Source organism: Micropterus salmoides, unplaced genomic scaffold (assembly GCF_014851395.1).
Source record: "Micropterus salmoides isolate LMB-PRFRI ecotype aquatic unplaced genomic scaffold, ASM1485139v1 Ms_hic_scaffold_15, whole genome shotgun sequence".
NCBI lineage: Eukaryota > Metazoa > Chordata > Actinopteri > Centrarchiformes > Centrarchidae > Micropterus > Micropterus salmoides.
Window position 1 is genome coordinate 27,420,105 of NW_024040596.1, and position 18,556 is coordinate 27,438,660.

Consider the following 18,556-nt stretch of genomic DNA (forward strand, 5'->3'; position numbering starts at 1 on the left):
ATCCCAGCAGCGATAACAGTAAACATCTCTTACACTTCTTAAATGTGTGGGCCTATCACCTTGAGAAAGTACCACATGTGATAGGTCCATAGCTGGCTAGGATAGATAGATCTTTATTAATCCCAACGGGAAATTAAAGCAGCCAAGTCACACATGAATCACAAAACAAACAACGTAAGGACTCTACACCCCTCACATTTTTGTAAAAATTTGATTCTTTCTTTTCATGTGACAACACTGAAGAAATTACACTTTGCTATAATGTAAAGTAATGAGTGCACAGCTTGTATAACAGTGTAAATTTGCTGTCCCCTCAAAAGAACACATCACACAGCCATTAATGTCTAAACTGCTGGCAACAAAAGTGAGTACAACACTAAGTGAAAATGTCCAAACTGGGGCCAATTAGCCAATAGCCATTAGGTTTGTTATATTTGGTGTTATCGCTTTCACACTCATACTGGTCACTGGAAGTTTAACATGGCACCTCATGGCAAAGAACTCTCTGAGGATCTGAAGAAAAGAATGGTTGCTCTACATGAAGATGGCCTAGGCTATAAGAAGATCCTGAAACTGAGCTGCAGCACGGTGGCCAAGACCATACAGCGGTTCAACAGTACAGGTTCCACTCAGAACAGGCCTCGTCATGGTCAACCAAAGAAGTTGAGTGCGCCTGCTCAGCATCATATCCAGGGTTGTCAGCCTGTCAGTGCTCAGACCATAGGCTGCACACTGCATCAAACTGGTCTGCATGGCTGTCATCCCAGAAGGAAGCCTCTTCTAAAGATGATGCACAAGAAAACCTGCAAACAGTTTGCTGAAGACAAGCAGACTAAGCACATTAATTACTGGAAGCATGTCCTGTGGTCTGATGAGACCAAGATAAACTTATTTGGTTCAGATGGTGTCAAGTGTTTTCTTGCCTACAGTCAAGCATGTGGAGGAGTGTCATGGTCTGGGGCTGCATGAGTGCTGCCGGCACTGGGGAGCTATGATCACCAACATGTACTTTGATGTACTGAAGCACAGCATGATGATGATGAGACTGGGCCGCAGGGCAGTGTTCCAACATGATAACCACCCCAAACACACCTCAGGGGATTACCAAAGTTATCACAATTCATCCTGAGTTGAACATGAATGTCTGATCCAAATTTCATTGCAACCTGTCATCCAGTAGTTGTTTTCATTAAAAACAATAAATGACAATCTCATTGTGAGCCTATAGGAAAAGTCCATGGATCACCAAATTCATTAGAGTACATCTTCTGGGAACCATTAATGTATGTGCCAATTAAATGTGCGAATTAATCTGGTAGAATAGAGAAATGGAATTTGTCATCTGTTGTGGGGCTAGAAGAGAAGTCAGGGGATCAACAAAGTCAGTAGGATTCATCTTCTAGGGACTATAAATATATATGCAAAATTCTATGGCAATTCTTCTAATGGTTGTGTATCAACTGACTGACAGACCGAATTCTATGTACAATAAATAAACAAAAAAACATGCTTATGTTGTTGTAATTTTAGTAAACCGAATTGAATGAACGGATGTTCATTACTGGATGAACAGAGGGTTTCGTCCTAGGGATTGGGAAATATCCTGATGATTGATGTCTTGCCATGCCGAACATCGAACTGTTTTATGTGCAGAGGTTTTAAGCTACCAACCTCTTAAACCTCTTCCACAACCATTATCCAGTAGAGGTGAGTACAGTCACATTTGTGGCGCTCAGAGAATTGACAGAATGACATTTGAAAAACTCAGCAGCAATGTGTCTTCTCAGCGTCCTGGTTGTACTGGGTAATCCACAGACCTCGCTGGGTTGCTTGCACTTGGACTATTTCTTCAGTAGAAAGAAGTTCCAATGAAAACTGTTCACAGTGAGGTCTGTAGATTATCCAGGGCAACCAAGACATTCTTTCTAGAAATAGATGTCCCCGTTAAGTTTTTCAATTGTAATTTTTCAACACTTTGAACACCACAAGCAGAATTCCAGTCACCTCCATTGTATTGGGGGTGGTGACAGAAATCTCACAGAAGGATATTTCAGAACTTCAGCACATAAAACCAAAACTATCTGCATAGTTAGCTACCACTAGCGGTAAGCAGGAAAATATGTTTTTTTGTGATTCAAGTTTGAAAAAAAACCTTTTACATTATTTCCAATGTGTAGGCCTTTAAGACGTAGGTGGCTGACTTTGGCCTAACATGCATACAACATAAGATGGTTTCCTCATCCAGGAGACAAGTCGTACACTGTGCTGTCTGCGTGCATTTTGGTTTTGATAGTACCCTGCATGCTCCTCTCAGACTTTACATATGGGGCGTAGTGGTGTGATGTCTGTACCAACTGTCATAAAACATTTCCTACTGTGAGGAATGAGAGGTATATTTCAGGACACCGGTAAACCTCAGACTGACCTGAGAAAATCCTGCTAGTCCTGGAACTCAAAAATCCTTCAACACACACATACACACGTACTCAAATGGACATACACAAGAATGTGAGCATGCAGTGTGCATACACAGACACTCCTGCTCTTACTTTGTATCCCTCTTTTGCTCTGTCTCTCTCTCTCTCTCACACACACACACACACACACACCATATGCACTCACAAACAATGTCAAACCACAACTGAGTCACTTTGCTTCCTGAGGGAAAACTGGCTCCACAAGGAGGGCAGTGAAGGCACTCCTCGACTGTTGGCCGATAGCGCTGACAGCAGTACTTTGCACACACATGTCCTGTGCATTCCCACACACTTTGCTCACACTCATCTGGTGGCATGCATTCACACCCCCCCACCCGCACCTCCCCAAAAGAATCCATATATTGTCAGCGGAAGCAACATAACCAAGTAAACATTCACACACAAACCTGATAAGACATTAAAACACAAACGCACACAAAAGATAATGTTTGGAGCTGGGAAGAATTCAAGGGATCCTGACGCAAAGGTATGCAGAGTTGTTGGCTCAGCATCCTCAATAGTTTCCTGTGTGGTCCACATTTTGCGTCTAGTGTTACACAGGCCTTGTTTCATCCAGCATCTATTACACAGACAAAGCCAGGGTCAGAGCAAAGATATTACCCTATAATGATGATTTATGGGCTAATTCATATTTCTGTGACATCCTAGTAAGATAATATACACTCGTCTGTCTTAGCTGAATCCCTCGGCTTTTGGTTGCAGCTCTCACAGTCGATCACTCGATCCAAGTCCGTGACACAGTTTTACAGCTTGACTGCATTTCACTTGCACTACAAATCCATGAGAAATAAAATGTGACCAAAGGAAATAAAACAAGAACCTTTGCTCCAATTGCAATGTAATTAAAGCCATAGAAATATCAATCAGAGTTACCAAAGTGCCCACAAACAGTAGATGACGGCCGTGTGAGGATCAAGAATAACACAGCCTGTGACGGGGGAGTCAATCTGTCAACTGGTGTTTTTTATTCGTCAGTGCCCTGACCTCAGACTGATCTGTACATCCATTTAGTTCTAATGAACATGACTCACCGCGTTTATAATGGCAGACTCCAGTCTAATCTTCAGTATTACGGCAGGTTACAAGTTCAGCTGCTTAAAAGATGCAGATACTGAGGTAAAGCTGAGGTGAAAGGCAGCCGGGTTCAGACACCAGGATGACATTTACACAAATATACATGCATGCACACACACACACACACACACACAGACATGCTGCAAAAAAGCTTCTCACACACACAGGTCAAACTATTCTGCTGATATTGGAGTAACACGTGTTCTGGTAATTTACCCCTCATGCAAAAAGTCAAAATAACTGCTTTCCAGCTTAGCAACTGTCAACAGTGCGACCAAAGGCAATGTCATCATCGGATTGGTTCTAAGTTTCCTCCACCCACAGAATGGTTTGCCCGGTGCCTCGTTTCTATTTTATTGCTTATACTCAGGCACAAACAAACATAAGCTAACACACATGCAGTGGGATGAAAATTACTGAAACCACTAATCATTTCAGGGCCACTGTGTCGATTCCCACTGATCTCTAGACAGAGAAAGACAGAGCAAAAAGAACAAGAGCGAGAGAGAGTTGTTTGTTCTGTTTAACCAGGTTTCAGCTTCATATCCTTTGCCCCAGACCCCAGACCCAAACATAGAAATGGTGGTCATATTCGTCTTTTCGTACGTTGTTTCTAAAGTTATGTCATCAGCTTGTTGAGAAGGGTGTTAATCTGTGTTGTGGCTTGTTCTATATGTTATTCTGAGAGGGGGTTTGGGAATTGAGAGAGAGACACACACAGACACACAGACAGACAGATAGCCAGAGAGCGAGATGACAACGTCTGCAAACTGCCTGTGGATGCAGACCTACAGTGCAGTGTGGCTGGTTAGCGCAGCGTACAGTATGTGGTCCAGTGGGAGTTGACTGGGAGTATAATTAGAGGCTTGTTTCAAGTGGAACAGACCTTACAGTAACAAGGCTGTGACGGTGACAGATTGATGGCGTGTAATGGGAGGTTAGGACAACACTGGAGGTCCTCCTTATGAATGGATGGGCATTTTACCTACTGTACTGCAGCACGTAATGTACACGAGCTGTCCCTGAGTCTGGGAAAGAACTTCGGGAAAATCCCACGGGGCTGCAAATGTGCACATGCAGCATACAGCTGGTTGTTGCACTGACACATTGTATATTTATGGAGATAACAAAACTCACCATTTGTTAGCCCAAATTATGTCATGCAACTCAAATATTGCTAGAAAATGTAAGTAACAAGTTCAATTAAAACAGAGGCAAATGACAAATAACCTTCCTGTCATCTCCTGTGTTGAAATGAAACAAATTACTCCCTGTGTAACAGCGGTGTGGCACAGAAACATTCAATATCAAGCTACACATTTTGAAGGATTAATGGAATACGAAAAACAATTTGCCCAGTTTCTGTGGTAAAACAGAAATAATTCAGATAGATTTAGAACTGTACTAATACCCGTGTACAGGAGCATGATTACATTTCCAAACATCCAAATTGCTCACGTTGAAATCAAGATGATTTACGAGACTGTAGCAGCCCAGAAAAGGCTAGCTTCAGGAGCAATAGAAAGAAAAACACAAACAACTTACAGAACAATGAACCCAAAAACACGGGTCAGCTCCTTTCCCTAAAAACATTTCCTGAAACAAACTCTGTGACTTAATATAGCCATTCCCTTCGGACCCTGCCCTGACCCAAGTTTGACCATGTCCTAACCAAACCTGTGGTCACTCGCTGTCTCAGTAGGATCCTCACTGATGACTCTGAACTCTCAGCAGCGCTTTGGCTCAGTGGACCCACTTCATCAAGTCAGGAGATTGCAGAACAAAACGCACACACACACACTCGGGCGCAGTCTCGCATGCATGTACAGAAACACCCAAATGTACTAATACACACACATTTGCACACTATAATGCTTTCTCAGCATACTGTAGCAGGCTACATTTGCGCAAGGGCCAATTCAAAGCAATTATGGTCTTCCTACCAAAACAGGTCTCCTAAGACTCTGTCTGTCCAACTGCTCTGCACAAAGAGCTTTATTTTACTGAACCCATCTTATACAATAAATCATGGATGTTACAGCATAATTGTGATGTATATTGTCTTGTGGTTACATCTTACCATACTAGATTGGATGCATTATGCAAATACTTTCAAGAATGTTGATGAGCTTTGAGATTGTGTTCACTGTCTGCCATCCTCCCCTCTGTGTCTCTGTTGTGTTTACGCTGTGGTTATTGTCTTTCTAAATCAGAAATTTAGGGTAACAGACTGTTGTCTCTTTATGCATGTGTGCGTGTGTGTGTGACGGAAAAGGGGAGACACTCGTGCAGACTTTGAGTATATGGGTACATATCATTTTCCATAATCTTTCTTCCCCATCTAAAAATGTCAAAGTCATAATGTTCTACCACTATTAACACAACACTGCACAGAAGAAGAGAAGGGTATTTCACTTGGCAACATGTGCTTTTTATGACCCACTTTCACAATTTCCACAAAAGTGGAAAGTGTTCATCCAGCGACTTGAGTTCAATTTTGTCTCTACACATTTTTGCTACACAGGAACACAGGGGAGCCCTTTGCAAGTCACATTGTGTATTGCTTACGCAGTGTTTATGATGGTTACATGATTTGTGTGGTAAGTATTTTGATTTGTAAATACATAACATTGTACCTCTAACATCAAACAATCTTGTCAAGTATTTAATGTGCACATCAAATTGGCTGTCAAATTCAGGTGTGAGTTAATATTGAATGCTGATGAGAGAACACGTGTTGCACTCCAGTCAAAAAGACATGAACTATGAAAGTGATACACATTAATTTAGATTTTTAAAAGGACACGTGGCTGTTTGTTTGTAAATTATGGGATCCAAAATTGACATTAAGTGTGTATATGAATATATATATATATATATATATATATATATATATATATATATATATATATATAAGTAGTAAATATTTAGAAATCATCTCTGATGTCAGAAAAAACATGTTTTTCATATTGGATAAAACATTATGTTACACTTAAGTTTACTAACTAACCAACCAAAAACTACCACTGCCACTGCTGCGTGGCTGTTAAATACCTCTGGATAAAACATTACCTAACATTCTCTTCCTCTGTCAAAACACACTGTCCTCTGAAGCTTGCAGCTTTGTTCTGGAAGGACTGTGGGTGCCTCGTGTCAATTTATTGCTTTTAAACTTTCATTACTTCACTGCTCCCCACACAAAACACACTTTAATTTCTGAATAATTCCTTTTTTTTCACGTGACTTCTAGGTTGGTTGTTGTTAGGGTGTTTAAGAAATCAATTAATGCGGAACGATAATTAAATGTCTGAGTGGTTGATGAATCAGAGATGTCGTATAGGCCCCACCGCTTTTATTCTCTGTCTCTCTGTCTTTCTTTTTGTGTGTGTGTGTGTGTGTGTGTGTGTGTGTGTGTGTGTGTGTGTGTGTGTGTGTGTGTGTGAAACACATATAGGCCTATAAATATACATCTGCAACAGCAACACAAAGGAAAAAGACCTGGCACCCTCAAAGGAGATTAATGCCCAGGGTTATTCTCAGAAGTGAGATCTATGCCACAACCACACTGCCAAACCCTCTAACACACACACACACACACACATGCAAGCAGACCAATGACGACTGTATGAGCGAGTGTTTCCTGGCCTTTTGCTCCTCTGTAAGGGAGTCTTACCAGGAACGTGTCTATCCAAGATCCACCAAATCTGTCTGAGGTTGGAGACGTAACACCTAGCTTGACTCCTCCGTCATTTCCTACAGTAAATGCCTCGTCCGCCCCGACTCTGTCTGCAGTTCCATGAAAAATCTGCCATGACCAGAAATGGGTGGACAGGCTTAACTAAAGCTGTGTAATTGTTGCAATTATTGGGAAGACAAATCAAATCATAAGGACTTAGCTTGTCTTGAAAAGCCAGATATGTGGGTACCAGTGTGCTGCCTGCTGACATGTAGAGCTGTGACAACCACTTGCGCAAGGCTTGTCAGTGCCTTCGTTGAGAAATAGATTTTGACTCAGCGAGTTGATTTGCATTTGGGGTTTTAGGGGTCATTATCCAGTTGCTTGTGCCGAGTGTAGCCAGTTTGTGAGAGCAGAGAAATGAAACACAATGCTTGGGCCAGGGATTACTGCAAAGACAGATTTCCAAACCAGTTTTGTTTGAAGTGTCTCACACACTTTGTCCTAAGTGTCACTCTTGATGGCATTTCAACCCTTGGATGCTCTTTAAAAGTGAGATACAATCAAGTTCTGATGTTGGATTCCAGTAAATGTTAAGTTGTCGAGTCTTTTTGGTGTGACCGTTTTTGCATTTCCACTTCTTCTTCATTTAATGATTTCCTGTCTTTCCTAGAGTGACTTTCAACAAGTTCAAGACAACAGATGGAAACTTGTTACATAGCGGCGGTGACAGCTTGACGTGAGAGTTTTGGTGTCTTGATTTCAAATGTTTTGTGGTTGTATTGCATTCTGGTCTCCTGAGGCAACTGTCAGTTAAATATTAGCCTCTGTGCCTCGTTTAAAATGAATCCCTCCCTGTGTGATTATTGCATTCACATAATGGTGGAAGAATCTCAATAAGAAAAAGTCAGCTTTCACTCTACTGCACGGCAGACGTTATGCTCGTGACAAAAATAGCAGATAAGAGAAAAAAAACAACAGATTTCAAAATTCTCAAAGATGCAGCATTCTTTTTAAAATGTGCGGCTTGGCCAGAGATGCTACCGTTCGCTCTTGCCACATGAACTGCTCAGTGTGGCGGATTTCCATTTTTAGGTCACTCAAATTCACAGTAACTTTATGTTCCTGAAAATGCGCTGCAACTCTTGTCGCGTTTTCGTTCAGTTCAAAGTCACATCTTGGGGCCACGTCTGACACAGGAAGCAGGTGAGGAAATGCTAGGACACTAATTGTTGATCTGCGGGCGCCTATGGCCTCATGACCTTTCTAAACCAAAGCTGCAGATATGAGGTTTCACTTTCAAACAATGCTTTTCAGTTGTCTCTGACACAGATGTTTATCACTACCCTATAAGCTGCAGATACTCTAAATGTCAACTACTTTGCAGTCCTGAGGAGTGCTTCTTCTCCTCAGCGCAACCACAACCAGCTTTAGACTGACACTGCATCATCCACAATAGGCAAGGCAAGTTTATTTGTATAGCACATGTCAACAACAATGTAATTCAAAGTGCTTTACATAAAACATACAAGCAACAGGGAAATATAAAAAAAGTTTTTAAAGAGTTATTTGCAAAATAAACAAAAAAACGTTAAACAGAAAAAGAGTTAAATAGAAAACAATTAGATTTAGGACAATCAATCTAAGGCCTGCACAGTCTGCAACATTTTTTGGTACCAAGTAAAGTGAAGTCACCTTGGATAGCAGTGACGTCTGCAGCTGCATTCCAGCTCAAGTGGTGCTCTCTTATGAGCAGGGTTAAAGAGAATCTTCATGGCGGTTTGTTTGATTGAACACAGTCTTTCACTTGACAATGTGGTGAATAATAAAACTAATGCACCCTGCTCTGTGGGAAATGTTAAGATGTTCAATAAACATCCAGCCAATCTGGATCAATGTCTGGTCAGCGTCAACAGGCCGAGACAGGGAGGCTTAGCAATGGCAGTGACACACACCATAGCTAGGACATCTGAACTTTTCCCCTTCTGGCAGTATTAATCTGCGCGTTGTTTAAACTCATTGAGAACGAGATAAATCTGTCAGTTGGCCTGCCTGCGGTCAGTGAAGCGAGGTAGGAGTGTTAACGTCGCTGGAACACGCCGGCCGAGGATTCCCTTAAATTCACAGTTAAGACGAATAACAGTTGTGTGGAGCAAGGGTGTGTGTGTAAGGTTGAAAATGGTTCTGTGTGTGTGTGTGTGTGTGTGTGTGTGTGTGTGTGTGTGTGTGTGTGTGTGTGTGTTGGCTGGAGGGACTGCAGTGACTCTGAAACCAAAGAGAGCCCAGCCCACTCCCACAGTGGAAAGAATGATGTGTTATTCTGTAAATGACACTATTGACCAAACAGATGCTTGACTGAGGTGAGACACTGTGTGTGTGTGTGTGTGTGTGTGTGTGTGTGTGTGTGTGTGTGTGTGCGCGTTCGTAAGTGTAGGAGAGAGACAGCAATTGAACACATGTGTGTGAATCACCTTTGTGCAGCAGTTTGCTATCAAAATATTTCTATCTCAGCTATGCATGTTTGTGTGTGTGTGTGTGTGGGGCGGGGGTTCATGAATTAGTGTTGCTGCAGATAGTGCTGGACACCATCAGTGCGGCCTCCTGTGGAGTGTTTGTAAATCTTCCATCATCTGTTGTGGTTCCGGGGTGCGTGTGTGCTAAGTGAGGGGGCCGTCCCCCTTCTTGCATCCTCTCAGGGTGCTTTCTAATCATGTCGACCACAGAGGAAGTTGTTTATGATGTGTAGGTGTATGTCCATGTGACCAGCCAGAGTGTCTATATCGTGAGATTGCAGGTGCAGATGCATGCCATGTTTTGGTTTATGAGCGCGTAAGTGAGTAACTACAGTGTGTGAGAGTGCCTCAGCAAATGTTTTGCATGAGAGTCTATCTCCCTTCATGTGGTCACTGAATCTTGCCACAGTTAGCATAATTGTGTTTACAGTAAAGCTACTGCCTACTTCTGACTGGCGGTGGAACAAACACTTACTGGATCAGAATCACACCAGAGGCCAAGTGCTGGAGTGTGGGATTTCAACAGTGTGCTTTCAGGTTTCAAGAAAACACAAAAGACCACTTCAACATTAATCCAGTTTACGTGGTCAAATTTAAATTTCATTTGTTTTTATGAAATGAGTAAATCAACCCTAACCCAGACAAGCGAGCAATGCTTCTTCCACAGTATCAAGGCCCAAAAAGTGTAAGGACATGCCCACGCTGACACACAGTGAAATGGCACCTTGTTCCTCCATTTTGGTTTGTTATCTACCAAACTATCATTTGGATATTCTAAAAAAAAAAAAAAAAAAACACTTTTGAGATTTCTTTTTTGATTACATATAAAATAAGACCAAACTAGATTTATACTTCGGCATTAAATGGAAAGGCTATACCAATGTGTGTAGACTATGAAGATACCACATAGGAACCTCAATTAGCAGTGATCGGATTGGGCTGCTTGTGTTTTCTGATGGTGGTAGAGATTATTGAGAGTGAAAACAATGTAATGAAGTTGAAGAAAGACTCACAGTATCCTTCTCTTTTTCAGTAACACACATCTAGCAAAGCCACTGTCAACCTTCTGATCACCACAATCCCTGCTCTTTATTAATGAATGACAGTCTGTAGTCGCCTATTATAGTAGCACGATGAGGCCAAAAAGTAATGTACCAGTAAGTTACCTGGATGTAACTCCAGCCCACCATCACTTCATATCACAAAGTAACAGTGATCTGTGAATTTGCAAATAAACCAACATCACCAGCTAACCTAGCTAACTATGTACAGTTTGTGAGTTTTGAATCAAACTTGACTCCTTGATTTCCTCAAACGCTCCTTCTCTATTTAAATATAAATAGTGTCATAGGCTTGAAACTCTATATCCCAAACTCTTTAAATTAAAAGCAACAGTGTTTAAAGTGAAGAATTGTACTAATACTTCACTGCTGTTTCTTCCCAACTCAAATACTCAAACAAGAAGAACTTGTATAAAAACCTGTCTGTACAGTCTGTGCAGGTTCTATTCTTGATCGTGGTTACTGATCAATAATCTGTCTCACTGTTTTAAGCATTGGTGGATCTATTCAGTCTTAATTCCCCCAATCTAGACACTGTCTCCTTAAGCTGCCTGATGTTTCATATAACCAAATCTGTCTTTCTGATACACCCTTCAGGTTTTTCCATCATCCTGTCCAAAATAATATGACGAGTGAGTCAGTCCATCCGATAATAAAATCCCGCGATCAGAGTGACAAGTGTTGAGCTTGAGCAAATTTTTACATTCAGGGATGTCGGAAAGCTCTGGAGGTGGAAGGAACTCTGATTGAGATTGATTGATACCTCAAACCACATTCCCTGCTGAGACTTAATTTTTCCTGTAAGCTGCCCTGATTCTGTTGATTTTGAAACTTGAAGAAAACCCCTAAGGCAGATTGGGGGAAATAGATACCTGTTTGCTAGATTATGGTCTTAACCGTGAGCCAGCAGTCAACACTCCATACACTGACATCAAAGAGAGATTACAAGAAATCTATGAATACTATGTGTTTTCCCACGTCCTCATCTGTCTTTGAATGTTGCATGAGTCGCAGTGCTGTCAGTGAGTTCATCACCCTGGCTATATAATTCTAAACAGCTGTTTTTACATGCTTGTGAGTCTATGCATTCATGTAATCCTGTTTATATCAAACCGTGTATGACTGTGTGTGTGTGTGAGATTCTCTCCCAGACTGACATTAATCCCAGCACACCACACCACACAGACAGACGGTTGTTGATTCCTGGATTCCTCTCTCTAATCTGCTACCGCTGCTGTGGTTTACTGCAGACAAACTGACGGTTCGCTGCAGGGAAACGGCTCTACATGACATGTTTGTTTCCAATCAGTGGAAGGATTAACTAAAAATAAATAGGGTCTTCTTTCCCAGGTGACACATCTCCGGCATGTTGCCTGCAACATACACACATTGCCCCCAACTTTTAAATGTGGTCTTGCTGCTGGTTAATCCAGCGATAGGTGCTGCATTTAAGTTTGATCCTACCTCAAGGTCGACTGGATTCTGGTAAAAAGATGTTTGGCAAGGGTGCACAACCGCATGTCAATAACTCTGTGTGCAAGATTTTACTAGCTCTCTGTGTGTGTCCTGTATAAGTTTGTGTGTGTGTGCATATGCATGTGTTTTCTTCTTTGAACATCACGCTCTTTTGTTTAAATGTCATGACTGCTTTCAGTGAAGAGTTAGAGCCATTTGTTTGTCTTCACTGTTTCACAAACACCTAGGTCATCAAGGTTCATAGTAGGAGCAGCATGTTGGAACCAGTGACGAAATTCAGTTTGGGATGCGAAAACAAAGCTTGGGAAGAGAATGAAAGCAAGAACCAGAGAGACTACAAATGGGATGAGAGACAGAATCATAAAGGATTGCATAAGGAATGATGAAGGAGGTATTTTATGGAAAATCACGTCATGTCACTGTGATCAAAGTGACAAGCTAGATAAATGTCTACTTGAGGATATTAGGCAATTCTTTACTGCTGCACCTAATCACCTGCAATCATCTACAGACTTGCTTTTAATGCTAGAAAATGTAATGTAATGTAATCAGATAACTTTGATTCAAAGCAAAGGAAAACATACAGTAATGAAAATGACAGTCTCCATTCTGTCAACTTTGTGAAGCCAATGGATAGACAATAGTTTTGTTTTTTTTGTAGCAGGCAGAGCATTATTCCATTGTTAAGAAACATATCGGAGTAATCTGCCACTCAAGGACAAGTGTGGGTTGCAAGGCTGGTTCCTGCAAATGGATGACAGCCGCTCTGTGACACAGGAAGTGAACAGGATCATCTGGCTAATGAGTCCCCAAACAAACATCTGTATTCAACGGGAGCCAGCGAGGCTGTGCAGTGAGTAAACCTCACTCCCCGACATTTTAAGAAATGCATTGGCGACTGATGCAAGTGTCCATGGGTTTTATCCTCTTCGTCAGAGTGTCCGCCTCCCGTACCCAAGGTGCCAGTTCGATTCAGGACCGTGAAGTACAGATGTGGGTCGGTTACATGTACAACTAAGTCCAAATCATCATGGAAGATGTAGTATCTGACAGTTACTCTACATGCAAGAAAAGAGTATAATCACCTTTTTAAACCTGGCTAAACATCTATCCCTCATCTGTTTTTTTTACATTACATTAGCACATATACATATAAACAAATGCTAGAAAGTCTGGGTTCATATATAAAATCACTGGTTGAGCATGACCCCAGACTTTCTAGCATTTGTTTCAAACATTATTTTTATGGCTGTTGAAAGGAGGCCACAAACCCACAATATTGCATTTTATGAGATCTTGCCGCTTATAGAGTCTGTGCAGAAAAGTAAGTATTGCATTGTTTTTTTCCATGTATCTTAGGAGACAAACGGAATGAGAAGCAACATGGGTAAAGAGGTATGATCCAAACTGCTTTGTGACAGTGACACATACACTTGGACTTAATTATCAGTGTTTATAGATGTTTTTTGGTTCATTGGTGGTGATCAATTAAAGTCTCTTCAGTTTAGTTATTTAATAACATGCAAACTCCTAAAGTGTATGAACATGTATTGTCTCCTGTTCATTAACTAACAAACTTTCAGGTTAAATATGAGGGAATGGAATGTTATCACAGCTAATTTGCATATGAAGGGAAGACATCCTATTGTAATATAGCGTTCATCTTAATTAACCACAGATGTAAATGAATATCATCTGTATGTAATCCAGTGGTTTTGGTTTACAACTTACTGAGTGTTTTTCCAGGAACATGACTAGTAACAACATAGAAATATTGCGCATGGTGTGAGTTTCCTGCCTGCCTCAACCCTCCAGCTCCTCTTTAAATTTAGGCTTCAAACTTACCTGATGAACAAACTCGTAGCCTCTCCCCTTGTGTCTTTTCTACATTTGCATATGTTCTGTGAGCAGCAATTCACATATATATATATATATATCATCTCCAAGTTATTGCAATTGTTGTCAATGTTTTATTATAATTATCAGATTTGTTTCTTCCCTTTACTTATATTGTTTCATAGGCTCACATGAGATTTTTAACCAGCATCAACATAATCCTTTAACATCTTAAGGCATGTTTTATATGCTTCATTGGGTTGTTGCTTTTGCAAATAAAAAGACAAATAATCATCGCAGAATTTCAGTTGTCTGTATACACTGTCATATTTCGCAAATCAGGTGTTGGTTTATGGTGGGATGCTGTCAAGGGTTTATTTCAGGACAAAATGATTAGGAACGAACACACACACACACACACACACACACAGAAAGGAATTAAACACATGACAGAACTGGATAAGTGAACAATGAACATTTCCTTGTTTACTTTAAGTTAGAGTGCAGAAGTCTGTGCCTATGTTTTCTGATGGCTCATCGTTCCTGATTTTGTTCCAAATCCATTTCCAACCACAGCTTTCTCTTTATGAACCCGATCAACCTGTTATGTTACCCAAGCTTTCCAGAGAATTAAATTATATGACAAAGGTGACAGCTCACATGTAGGCTTTGAATGTCAAACTTGTACTCATTTTTGGTCGCATTCAACTAGAGTAACAATACTTAACATTAATGTTTTACTTGCTGTACATTCCTCCAACATCACACCGTATTTGTAAAGAGAGGCTACCACGCTACAGAGATCTTTGGCCGATTGTCCCTTCTCACCGTCCACAACGTAATATGAGAATTCATCTCCTGATGTGCCCAAACAGCAGACAGTCCAAATATTCGCTGACAGGCTGCGAGTTCACGACGCTGCAAAGGGGGGAAAGCAGTGGGAGCAGATAAAATGAAACTAGATTACAGATATAAAGCCATGTGGATCTGACAGACATGCTGAGGACCTTCCTGGTAGTGCTATGTCTTGGGGGTTAGGATGTTCTGTGTGGTCGGATCAAGGCCAGCCTGAGAGAAAACTGCTGCTGTAATCGGAATATCTGTTTTGTAGCGCTGATAAAGATCAAATCTGATGCATTGCATTGCAGATGACATCGGCCTAGTTTGACAGAGAGTCAGAAAGATTGCCAACCATGATATTGATTTCCATATGAGTGTAAAGGGGAAGTTTTGTCATTCGAGTTATGGAAAGTAAAACATCTTGGTACGCTGCCTGTGGCATGTGGTCACAATTTAATTACACATCTTCCAACTACAGTAACTTGTTTGGCTCCATGATGTAGACTAAGATTACCCCCTTCAGTGTTTGGCCCCAAACAACTGTTCATTCTCTCAAATACAATCCTAAAAAGAGCATGAAATATGTAACTACTAAAATCTACATAATGACCAACAATTTTATTGTCTCCATAATTTGTTACACAAAGCAAGGATTATCGAGATTATAATATTTAGAAACTACACAAACAGCCAGCTGGGGGATAGCCATGACTGTTTCATCACGACCCACTGGCCAATCAGACAATCAGCCAACCAATAACACAAACCACCAACCAAAGGGCCAGTCGATGAGCTGACAAGTCAGTGAACTAATGAGCCAACTAACCAAAACAACTACTGGCTGACAACAATTACTTAAGGAGATCAAGTAATTCCAGTAACAAAAATTGTTTCTTAATGGTGTGGTGCCGAATAAAGAAGAATGAATACCTTTGTTAGGCCTGACAACGCCACCTCCTAGTAAGGGCAGGAGGAACCCTTTAGAACCCTTAATATATAAAAGGTTGTGTGTCGTGAACTCTGATTCCCCACGATCAGGAACAATTACAAAGAGGCATGTAAGGCAAAAGTAAGTAAATTGTATTAGAAGTATATTGTTAAAATCCCCGTTAAAATACCAACAGCATAAATAAAATTAGCCTGGTAATAAATTTGTTGAAAAAAAAAAAAAAAAAAAAGACAGTGTTACTCTCCTCAAGGTAGGAAGGTCAAGTCGGCTCGTACACACCACCCCGATCAGCGACTGTGGTAGACAGAAGAGGGAGACAGCAGACCCAACACCAAGAAGTACATGCACTATACACTCAACATCTAAACTATTCACTACACACTTACCATGTAGATTATTCACTACAAAATAGCATGCAATGTTGAAGTTGAGTATACACACACACCACTATAGAATCCCAGTGTTAAAAATAAAAACGTTATAAATATCCTGACCTAAAACTCATTGATACACAGATAGGCACATGTATATCATTTACCAGTAACTCCGGATCCCTACATCCACAGCTGCTGATTTGTGACCATGTCAGCTGTAGACTGAAACATACAAATAATCTTTACTAAACAGAACAAACCACAGGTTAAGAAAATGCTATTAGCATAGCAAGCATCAGTAACACACAGACAGGTGGTCACATAAGTGAAAACAACCTAGCATTAGCTGAAACTATTCAATGCTACACCATACAGCTTGCAATGCTGACAGGCATTACCATCAATCTTCTCCAGTTCCCTCCATGGAGGACGGGACACTCATTTCTAGCTGTCACCCTGCAAGGTGTGCTCAGTGGAAAGCAAAGGACTTGCCACTGAGACTAGTAAACCTTTTATCACTTCCTGATTAGCTGCAGGTCACATGACAAGGTCATATGGCCATGCATGTGCACCAGTCACCTGCCTTACCACAATGGCTTGAAGCTTTGTTTCTTAGAAGTATACAGCGGACTGTTGCACCGAAAGCTGTGCCTCTATCTGTTTATTCACTGCAGCAGGAAAAGCAGAAAAGCATATTTTTTCAATAGCTTGAGACAGCAGGCGTAGGGCATTTTCTCGTGATAAGTTAAATAATCATCAAATTTGATGAGAATTGATAAGTTGTTTCAGCTCTACTGTCAGTGGAACACAGCGTCACAATGATTATAGGTTAATGCCAGCAGAACAGCAGTGGCATGCCAATACTTCTTCCACTGAAGAAGCACTCAAACATAATGCAGCAAGATAATTATTCGGGCCGGGATTCTAGCATAAGCCGAGGTCAATCTCAACACCCTCACCCTGACTGTAACTGTTAAAAAAGAGAGCTAAGTGTGTTCAGTTTCAGAAGTAAGTCAGGTCCATAATTAAGGTTAAATACACAGTTTTGTGCAGTTTTGAAGTGTTTTCCTCAGAGCTCTGACTGGAATTCTTTTGGCTTTGGTAGCTCTGACCAACTGATGTTACTTCCACTTTACAGAACGATCAGTATGTAGCCCTCCTCCATCCCATTCACCTCCTGCTCATCAAATCCAGGCCCAGTTCACGCTCAGCAGGAGTCTTCTCCTCATCACATCCAGATCCTCTTCTCATTCTCTTCATCCCTTCATCACCACCACCAGTATCTAGACTCCATCTGGGGGGATTTCTATACCTTTGCGGCTTCACCATCTATTAAAAATGTCATCACGATGGTGTCTAATAGCCAAGTGATATTTTTTTGCATTCTTGTATCGATGTATCACATGTCAATAAATAATTGTTGTTCACTCAGTCAAATCTCTTCTGATTGAAATTATGACGTGCTGAGGGTGGCCCTGAAACATATTGTTTTTTAAATCTAATCAACCATGTCATTTGCTATGTCATTTTGCAGCACTTGGCTTCTTCACTTTCGTGCAGGGAGCTGACAGTCTCCAGATGGCCTGACTGGCCACCAGTGCTCCTGATGGCCAGGCCTGCAGCATCTTAAGAAGGCTTGAGCATTTCTGAATAAATAATATAAATAAAAGAAATTAAATGATCAACAGTTGCAGCAAACGAACTAACACTGACTTGTCAGATGGTCAGCCAAAAGTGACCTTATGACAAGCCAACCAGCCAACCAGCAACCGAGGACTAGTCATTCAACAAACCTTTAGGTCAACAAATCAGCCGACCAAACAACCAAGCAGCCAATCCATCTCCTCGACATGGGATGGAAAAAATACGAGAGGAAGGCAGAGAGGGATGAAATCAGGACCATATGAATGACATTACAGCTAGTCTCAATTCTGGGTGTGTTGCTTGTTGTTGCTGGTGGTTTGGGAAGTCTGGGAGCCTCTGCTGATTTAGGTCTCATATGTTGACATTGTCCTGGCACGACCCCTTTGACTGAGTCATCCCCCTGCCATCACTGCATTGCAGATCAGACCCACTGACTGACTGACTGACATTCAAATATTAACAAGACACTCAATTCCTCTTAAGAATTTCCAAAGTCTGTTACCACTGAGGGCTCTGGGTTGATCAGATGGAGGGCTCTGAGTTGCAGGTGTCCTCATGAGGATTAGTGTGTTAATCAATGATACTTATAACTCTGCCCAGGTGTCACCACATCTT

The 18,556-nt window shown here is 41.2% G+C and overlaps 1 long non-coding RNA gene across 1 annotated transcript; it reads left to right on the top strand.

Moving 5' to 3' along the window:
- Positions 1-16,962: 16,962 nt before the first annotated feature.
- LOC119903491 lies at positions 16,963-17,725 on the top strand. The gene is made up of 2 exons (XR_005444521.1): positions 16,963-17,305; positions 17,436-17,725. It is a non-coding gene; the product is annotated as an uncharacterized LOC119903491 (long non-coding RNA).
- Positions 17,726-18,556: the final 831 nt, after the last annotated feature.